Below are 10,481 nucleotides of genomic sequence, written 5' to 3' on the forward strand. Positions count from 1 at the left end.
TCGCGCGTCGAGGGATGAACTACGATTCTTAGCGCGCTGCGAGAAGAACTACTAATCCTTAGCGCGTCGCGGGAAGAACTACCGTTCTTAGCGCGCTGCGAGAAGAATTACAAATCCTAAGCGCGCTGCGAGAAGAGTTCGTCTCACGAATCGCTGAAACAGGTGGTCTTCACGCAGGCTTCCTTGCAAGGGGTCTGCGCAGACAACCTTAGGCGGGAAGGAACAAAAGAGTTAGAAGAAAAAGAGGGAAACAAGGCGTAAGGGCGGGACAGCGACAAGAGGGAAAAGAAGGCGGAAAGAGAGAAGGAGAGGGACGGGACGGCGGAAAGAAAGAGAGAGAGAAAGAGGCGGGAAGGAAAATACATTATTATTATTAAAAGTAAAATATAAGTATAAATAAATACTAAATCATAAAAGAAAGGGATCGGGTCAGAGAAACGGGTACCTGGGTCGGGTCGGATCAGGGCAGATGTCACACTTCCGATGTGTTAAAAGACGCAAGCAGTCTTTTCCTAGTGAATCTGACTCCTTGTTCAACATATCAGAATCCCGATATTGCGGCTGCTGTTATAAAAGCCACCAGCCACAATAACTCCCACATTGATTACCAAAGTGCTCAACGCATATTTGCATGGATTCGTGTTTCAAGATATAATGTCCATCCAGTCTTGTCCGCCCTTACCACAAGGATGGAAAGGACCCACAACTGGACGGTTGCATTAAAAGGTCTAATGCTTTTGCATGGGATCCTTAGTTGCAAAGTACCTGCGGTCCAAAAGATTGGCCGTTTACCATTTGATCTCTCGAGTTTCAAAGACCGAAACCCTAATTTGCCTCATCATGAGGCGTTCATTCGAGCTTATTACAAATATCTCGATAAGAAAGCGTCTTTCATGTTCCGACACACACAAGTACAGAAAGATGGGAGTCTCCGAAGCGGGACAAAACCGAGGGCAAAGCGTTCTATGACACAAGACCTTGCTTGGTTAGAAAACCTTCAAGAGTTGTTAGATATGTTGCTTGAGATCAAACCACAAAGAGAGAAGATGATGAATGTGTTGATTCTTGGAGCAATGGATTGCATTGTTATTGAGATATTTGATATTTATACTCGAATTTGTAACGGGATTGCTGCGGTTATCGTGAGAATATACTCAGGAAACCAAAAGCCCGAATGGCTTTCTTGATTCTACAAAAAGCAGCCGTTCAAGCCGACAATCTATTGCGGTACATCAGTTTTTGCACAGATTTCGGGGTCGCTAAAGCTTCCGAATGCCCCAAAATCGTGCACATCAATGAACACGATATTCGTGCACTCGAGCAGGTAATTAATAGGGATTCAAGCCAACAAAGCCCAATTCCTTCCGACTCGGCGTCACCTAAAATGCCTTAAAATATTGTCGGGTATGACCGAAATGTTTGATCTTGATATTCAATACAAACCGAAATGTTTGATCTTGATATCCAACACAAACAGGTTGCTAAATCTGTGTTCTTATGTTATACAATACTGAACAGACCATTTTAGGCCCGTTGGTTGATTTTATTTATATCGATTAAACCAACCCGGTTTCACATGTACCCAATTAACCCAAAAACCGTTAACCAAAAATCGATCGTTATTAGGATTAAGCCTTGCTTAGAACTTTAAACATCAAAAACCAGAATAACCGAAACCCGATTTAACCCAAACTATACCGAAATAATATGAATGCTATGTTCTTAACATTCTAAACAACATGTAAATAGCAACAATATAGCAAACTGAGCTCAAGATTAATATTCAAGAATGCCATCTGGAAAACAACAATTCTTTTGAAAGAAAAAAAATACAGAGTTCATCATAACCTACAGTTAACGCGTTACATCGACCCGACACCAGACCGAACACCGTACTTTCATTAACTTAAACCTTAAAAAGTTAAATCTACCTGATGGTGACAAACTTATTGGTACCATGTTTAGCCCAATAACTTCTCAAATCAATAGCATTAGCAAAATTATACCCTTCAGAAGCTAGTTTCTCTAGAACCTTCTTGAAAGCCCCCTGACTCATCTTTCGGCCCGCAATCCTCGCCCCACGTCGTTTAGTGCTCATCGGGAGCGGGTACATTGATATGGTGGTAGTGCAGCACGCCGACTGCCACCCACCGAACCCCCACCGGTAACACTGTTGAGGCGCCCCTGTACATGTGCAAACAGGTATCGGGATTCCCGATATGTCCATATCAATCCCGTTAATCACCACTTCGACGCCCCGCTTTATGGTTTTCACTCGCTCTTTCGGCCCCGACGGACCCTTTTTCGGTTTCTTCAATCTTGACGGTTTAGCAGCAGTGGTATCGGGTGCAGGGGTGGCAACGGATCCTCTTTTTTTCACGGACCCGCCACCGTTCCCACTACTGCTACCACCAGCATCTTTATTAACAACCACATTATCGTCTACGTTCATATTAATAACAGGGTCTTTACATAAATCGAGTGGCGGGACCATGTGAATCGGGTGTGACACGTGGAGTCGTTCTCGTTGTATCCAGCCGTCGGTCATGTAGTTCATGGGCACGGGCGGGTCAGAAACGACCCGGGTGTGCGGGTGGTGGTAAGTCGACACATTCGGGTTAATCATTAACGGGTTTTCTCGGTTCGGAAGGAACGGTTTCTGGTCTCTATGGTCCACCATTGGCGACATCAGTTGCAGGCCGAGATGTTCTTTAAACGACGGTTCGTAATAACCCCAATTTCGAATATTCAACCCATCATCATCCATTGAATCTAAACACCCATAAACAAGAAACCAACATAAAGATTAACAATTTACTCTCTTTATAACAATTTCCCCCAAATTGATCACACAAAAACAATCTTTTGATACCTAATTTCAACATGGCTGCACAATCAAAACCTAACAACTTAAAAACAAAAAAGCCCTAATTTTGTAATAAAGATTCAATTTTTAGGGTTTCTAAGCTAGATCTAAGCTAAAACTGACAAATACAAACAGATCCATGATCAAGAATCATAAAGAACATGAATACAGTGATGTATAATCAAAATTAGAGACAACCCACAAATAATTTCATAACAAATAGGGGTAAAGTTCAGATCTTGATACAAGAAACAGATTATAAGCTGTAAAAATATAATCTTTTTGGAGGTGAGAGAGACAAGAGTTTGTATGTATGTATATATGGAGAGAGAGAGAGAGATTACCTGTGGGTAAACAAGTCTTTAGGGTTTTGATCTTATGGAGAGAGGAGAGAGGAGAGAGAAAGAGAAGGTTGAAATTGGGAGTGAGTTTGGTTGTGTATCTATCTATAAAAAATAGTTCTACTTTCAACGTAAAAGGAAATATGTTTAGTGTTGCTTCAACTTGCAGCAAGGTGTCTGTCTATCTGAGTATATTTTGGGGGCATTTTCGTCTTAATCAAAAGTGGAAAAATAAATACCTTTTTAGAAAATAAAAAGTTATTTGTGTTATATAATTTTTGTAACTTTTGAGTTATAAAAGTATATGTAATATTTATAGTGTTACCTCTTTTGTTTAGTAATCAACTCCTGTTAATTTGGTTGGTTTATTAGGCTACATGCGTATACAACGAATTGTCAAAGGCTACATGTCACTTTACTATAAACTGTACGTCTAGCGTGTGCTAGGGGTGTTTTTTGGGTTCGTTTTTCGAGTTTTGGGTCGGGTTATTCGGGTTTCAAATGTTGTAAATCTTAACACGAAACCCAACCTATATTTCTTACAGGTTTTTCGGGTTCGGGTAATTCGGGTTTGGGTTTCTTTGGGTTGGGTTAATCGGGTTTCATGTGTCCTAGTAAATGAAACTAAAAACAAAAAAAAAATAAAAATTTCAACGCTAAAATTAAAACAATATATTCTTCTTTGCTCGTAACGCAAATAATCAAATAATAAACTAACATAACTTGATAAAGTCATAAAACAATTAAAAAGAAGAGTAAAATTAAGTAACTAACTCAAATCATAATCGTCTTCAATAAGACGTGATTTGGTTGTTCGATTACGATTGCTATTAGTAATAAACGAAAAACAAAAATTAACAAAAACAATCGATCCATAAATTTGAGATGACAACAGTCGATTAGGCTCAGATTATGATAGCTTTAGTGACTAAAACTAAACATATTATACTTAAAAATATATTTAATTTCAAAACTATAAGTTTATTCGGGTTTTTCGGGTTGACCCGAAACTTATAAATCTAACCTGAGAACCAACCCGAATTACTTTGGTTTGGGTTAGGGCTAGTCTTTTCTAGGGTTTGGGTTTTTCAGGTCGAGTTAGTTCGGGTTTGGGTACGGGTTTTTTCGGGCGGGGTTTCGGGTAAAAGTGACAGCCCTAGCGTGTGCAAATAGTTCAGGTCCATGAGACTTGACTCAGACTCATTTGATGGTATTCTTAAGACTCGGGACCTGACCATATTATAAATAATTGGATCTGATTAGTTCGGGTCTCGCGAGTCTTTACCGGTTTATGAACCAGACCCATTGAATGGTATTTTTATTAATCAGCCATATTGTAAATAACCGGGTTTGAAAAATAAAACATGAGTGAGACAATGATATACTCTTCGTTGTGTTATCTTTAGGCAAATTGATAGATACTAAGCGTACTTTCATGCCTTAGTTAATTATATGTTTGAAAAATAAACTTATCGTTCGTATAGTTATACTTAAAGATATAGTTATAATTACGGTTATAGTTTCGCAATCAACTTATTATCAAGTACATTTTCGTTCTACTTTGTTTAACAACCGACAACGTAAATAAACTTTCATTTTATGACGAGACTCATGTGGATTGGAAGAATTATTTAATGGAGAAAATGCTAACGACAAAATTGTTGGAAACTTGGAATGTTGTTATTGGGCTGATGTTTTGCTTAATGGTTGGTTCAATAAGGTTTTATTGGGCCTCTGCTAAGTCAATCCGTTTGCTAGCTTATTTTATCAGACTACAAGTCCACAAGTTATTCAATGTACTTTCACGATGCTCAAATCTCAATTATTAAAAGTTGTGCGCACTTAGCGACCATAAAATTTTCAATGTATGCAACAAAGCATAAAATAAAAATTATTAAAATCTGTCGGCTACCCGCCATATTAATTCAAAACTCGTCGCCTCTCCGCCATGATAGCTGAAAACCCATCGCCTCTCCGCTATGTTCGCTTAAAAATTAAATCTAATAAATCTTGTTATTCAAAAAATTATATCTAAAACAATCTATACATAAAAATGATCTTGATGGTATGCATGATTTTTCTTAATCATATTATATTATCCAAAATCCTATATACAATAACTTAAAATCAATAAAATTAAAACTATTCAAATATTTTTTAAATTAGTTTAGGATTCCTATTTTCAGTATAGCTAAGAGTACTCTCATCCGGTTTCATATTCCTATATCTATAATACACTAAAAAACACAATATTTCTCTCTTCTCTTCTGTTTAATTAAATAATATCTTTTTGTACTCTAATCATTACAGTTTTCTCTCTTCCAACCTATAATTTAAAAAATCACTACTATTTTCCAAAATTTACAAAAAATCACTATCTTTTCTCTTTCCATCTTATAATTTACTCTCATAACCACTCAAAACCCCACCCTATAATTTACAAACTCCACTCATAAAAAATTAGGGAACCGGATGAGAATGCTCTAACATGGCGGGGAGCCGATGAGTTTTGAGTTAACATGGTGGGGAATGATGGGCTTTGAGCTAACATGCATGGCGGGGTGGCAACAAGTTTTATGCTAACATAGCTAGGAGGTGACGAGTTTAGAAACATGTCATCTTGAACTCTTAACGTAGCGGCAACAACGGTTAGTAAGGGGAGCATGAGGAATTTGAATTTTTGGGGGGTGTATCTGGAATCTCTCTTTAGGGAGGGGATATTTTGGAAATTTTCCCTAATAGTTATTATCTAAATGTATATTTAATGTATTAAACCAAAAACTTATTTAAAAAATATCCTTTTTTCGTATCACGAGCCTAGTTGAGCTAGATAAGTGAAGCATGTGCTCAAGCTCGTTTAAGCTCGACTTAATTTTAGCTTTTAACAGACAGACTTGAGCATCCCACTAGAAGCCGGACTTGTTTATGTAAATACTAGAAAACCGCATAACACACATACCTAATGCAAATGCTGTATATATGCAGAGGGTTAATTACCCAAAGGTCAAAACCTTAAAACCAATTCTTATAAGACATTTTTACTTGAGCTTGACTCATTTCTTAATAAGTTATAGTTTTGTTGTAATACGATTATGTTCAGCTCTCTTATCTGGACCAATCATCCTCCATTCGATCCTATGGATAGAACTGCACATGCGATGAAGTGTAGTTTTTGAGTTTGCTCCACTCCATCCCTGCCTCACCTCACGCTTCCAGTTCCATTCCGACAAATTTTAGAATTCGACACACATACATCTCTTACAGGTGCAAAGAAAATATATGTATAGACCTCATTTAAGCATACCATCCTTCACTATACTTCACTATGGTGTATACATAGTTCAAATTAGGAATCAACTAAGTTGATCCTCACTTCGAATTGCTTAGATATTTCACTAATTCCATGGCATAAAAGCAGCGTCGTAGAAGCTGTTAGGCGGTGTCAAATCGATCGATTGAAAAATTATAAGTGCTCGGCCTAATCAGGGAGTACTCAGGAATTACTTACCGAATACTCGGCTTAGACGGGGAGTACTCGGGGATTACACATTAAGTAGTCAACGTCTAAACGCAATTTTCTAACCATGCATATAGATGGCCCCCCTCTTCTTATCCTATTAACCTTACCCCCACACATGCTTTTGATAACAAACAATTTTACCCGACCAAGATTCATCATGGTCTTCTGTCATCACTTATCACATAAATCCTTTTATCATTTCAGCTTGTTAATTACCAATTTATTTATTACTTTCATTTATTCCTTTACATAAATAACAGCCTCTACTCATATAATGAAAATTGCATCAATATATATAATTATATAAATTTTTGGCTACCAAATAAATAATACGTGTTTATTTAAATTGGTAAATCCCAATTTCTTCAAAGTAAGCTTTAATCTTTTAAGAGTGACCAAACTTCAACTTATTTATAAACTAGTTTTATACCCATTAGGGTATGCGTTTTCAAATTAATAAAATTAAAACTTAACCAAAATCACAAACACGTCTCAATGTACTATCCAAAGATAAGTAAAAACCTATGTAAAACTTCAAAACAGAACATTTGTAACAAAAAACTAAAAATGTTTATCACATATATACTTTATGGATTTGGTTCCTAATGTTGTATATCTTTTGGACCACTTTGTGGCTTAAAAGGATTGTAGGACTTAGGACGGAAACTCATTCCAAGTTGCATAGGGTCCACGTTAGTTTTCATTGGGACGGCTTTTAATGCTCCACTTTTGTGCACAATGCTAGGTTTCATTTCAAGGGTTAAAGTCGCCCTAGGGGAATGCGTCTGATGTGTGAAAAAACACGTATAAAAACAAATGTTTAACACGGTTTTTAAGAGGGTTTAATTTCACCACAAACTAAAGTAAATACAACTAGGCACATTTAAGTACTGAAATACAATATAACACTGGTAAAAACATGATATTAATCAGTGGACATGTATGAAACTTTTGATACTAAATCTCTCTCAGTACCTAGCCTAACAATCAATTAGAAAAATTAGTTAATTTGAACGACAAATTAACAAGCAAACAAACTAAAAATATTAATCGGGAAGAAAATTATCACCTAGGTGTCGAATCTTTATCTTGATTGACTTCAATTACAAGTGTTGTTCCAAATATATCTAGGCTCTCGCTAAGGATACTCTAGACGAGTAAATACTTGGCTTCAAACCCTTATTCGCGCGTGGCTACCCTAAGATCCAACACAATCAACAACTGTTGGTGACGCTTAGATGACACACATGAAGAATGGAGAATGGTATCCACCTAGCCTGTAAGGCCCCGTTACCGGTAACCCTACTTTCGTGTTGGATTTACTCATGAACACAGTTCTAAATATCAGAGTTAATTAAAACATTTATGCGGAATATAAAAATTTCATAAAACATTACATAATTCATAACTTGTCTCAAAGCATTCATTGTCTTTCACATTAAAGCATTAAAATTAACACATCATAAGTCTTCAGATGCCAGATTCTTGCTCAGCGCCATGTGTCTCCTCAAGCGAGCTGCCTCATCCTATTCACCTGCGTGCATACTAAAAGTCAGCTACGCTGAGTGAGTTCTAGATAATCACATAATCATACCATTCTCATAACATTATCTTCTTTCATTCGTACTTTCATACTTTCATACTTCCTTACTTACTTACTTTCATACTTTCTTACTTACTTACTTTCTTACTTTCTTTTGTATTAACTTACTTTCATATCTTTCGTTATAAAGAGCATTACGCCCTACATTCCTCGAGTATTATTAGGGCTCGGTACCCTCCTTCATCGAGTATTATTAGGGCTCGGTACCCCCCCTTCCTCGAGTATTATTAGGGCTCGGTACCCTCCTTCCTCGAGTATTATTAGGGCTCGGTACCCTCTTTCCACGAGTATTATTAGGGCTCGGTTTCCCTCTTTCCACGAGTATTATTAGGGCTCGGTTTCCCTCTTTCCTCGAATATTAGTAGGGTTCGGTTCCCTAGTTCTCGAATATTAGTAGGGTTCGATTCCCTCTTCGTTACCATACAACCATCATTTCCTTCTTTTATTAACTTTATCACTTTCATACACATAAGCATACATATCATACTTATCTTATACATAGCGTTACAACCTGACAGTACGTGCAATATCCGAAGATCGTTCACGTACCATCAAGCAATCATTCATACATTTCACATTATTCACATAAAGCATACACTTATCTCTTAGGATAAGCGTATTAACAAACATTTTGAGTATGCACACAGCCCCGAAAACATAACACATAAATGGGGCTAGAAACTCACCTGGATCCTGTTACGCTCGCCGTTGATCGTAATTCCTTTCTTTAACTGGGCTCGGCTAACTGTATAATATTTACACATATCAATTAACTACTACTACTCGTTTTGTATTTCTATCTATATATGACCCACAACGAACGGGGGTCCGGGGGCAGCGCCCCTGGCAGCGGGGTTCTAGGGGCGGCAGCCCCTAGCGGGGTCCAAGGGGCAGAGCCCCTGGCTGGGGTTAAGCTGCCAGGTCAGCTTGGAAAAATTTTATTTTCGATAACTGCCTTAACACATTTTCCATTAGGTTTTTTAATTTATTTTAAAAACGAACTTCACTTCAGGCGAAGTTAAACCTTAGGCGAACTTGGCTTCAGGCGAAGTTAAACCTTAGGCGAACTTGGCTTCAGGCGAAGTTAAACCTTAGGCGAACTTGGCTTCAGGCGAAGTTAAACCTTAGGCGAACTTGGCTTCAGGCGAAGTTAAACCTTAGGCGAACTTGGCTTCAGGCGAAGTTATACCTTAGGCGAACTTGGCTTCAGGCGAAGTTATCCTTAGGCGAAGTTACGGTTGAAGGCGAAGTTACGCTTGAAGGCGAAGTTCATCAGGCGAACTTAATCTTGCAGGCGAAGTTATCGCGCTGCAGATCTGTTTGCCCATAACTCCTTCGTTTCTTAGCCAAATAACTCGATTTTGGTACCCACGGAATCGTATGATCGGCGCCTACAAATCCCAACCATCAAATCGGCCTAAAATCGACGTTTTAGGGGTCCGATTTGGGCATTTTGGGTTTCGGGTCCGGTTAACCCATTCAATCCTAACCATTTTCAGTAATATTAGCTTCGGTGGATTTGTTCTTACCTTACCAACTCAGATCTATGAACAAAATCTCGGGTCTCGGCTTCGAATCTTGATCGGTTAGAATGTGTGTGTTTTGAGGAGTGTGTGGAGTGTGTGTGGAGTTTGGTGAGAAATGAGATATTTTGGGATTTTGGGGGTATTTATATCCCTGAAATCCCATTCTCATTTATCCTATCTCAATTAATCTAAGTCCATGACCCGCTCCTACTCGATATTAATAATTAAAACGCGAAATCACTAACATAACTTTCTTTATTCAACATTATAAATTTTAGGATGTTACATAGCCTGAAACAATAAACAAAAAATAGATTAGGCTAGTTCTTCCAATGAATAAACATACTATTGTGATGGTGATGTCAATGAATTTGATTCAATTTGCAGAATAAAAGACAACTACAAATAATGAAGTTTTTTCAACAACACCATGATGAAATTGCAGATGATACACCTAATTATTTAGATATATTTAAGAGGGATACAGGACTTGTTTTTTGCAACTACTAACCACTAATCAAGTGCGTACTATGCATTTTTGTTTTTATCATATTTGATGCAAGGGTTAGATTTTGGTCAAACCAGCACAATGTTTGTTTTCTTAGTAAATCACAATTTGGTGATC

At 37.7% G+C, this 10,481-nt stretch overlaps 2 pseudogenes; one reads left to right on the forward strand and one right to left on the reverse strand.

Moving 5' to 3' along the window:
* Nucleotides 1–417: 417 nt before the first annotated feature.
* Nucleotides 418–1,393, forward strand: LOC143608043 (putative clathrin assembly protein At1g25240 pseudogene; annotated as a pseudogene).
* A 451-nt stretch (nt 1,394–1,844) lies between these two features.
* Nucleotides 1,845–3,194, reverse strand: LOC143608042 (protein BASIC PENTACYSTEINE1 pseudogene; annotated as a pseudogene).
* Nucleotides 3,195–10,481: the final 7,287 nt, after the last annotated feature.

Source organism: Bidens hawaiensis, unplaced genomic scaffold (assembly GCF_021521415.1).
Source record: "Bidens hawaiensis isolate Kalapana, Puna unplaced genomic scaffold, B.hawaiensis_p1.1 tig00094980_1, whole genome shotgun sequence".
Lineage (NCBI taxonomy): Eukaryota > Viridiplantae > Streptophyta > Magnoliopsida > Asterales > Asteraceae > Bidens > Bidens hawaiensis.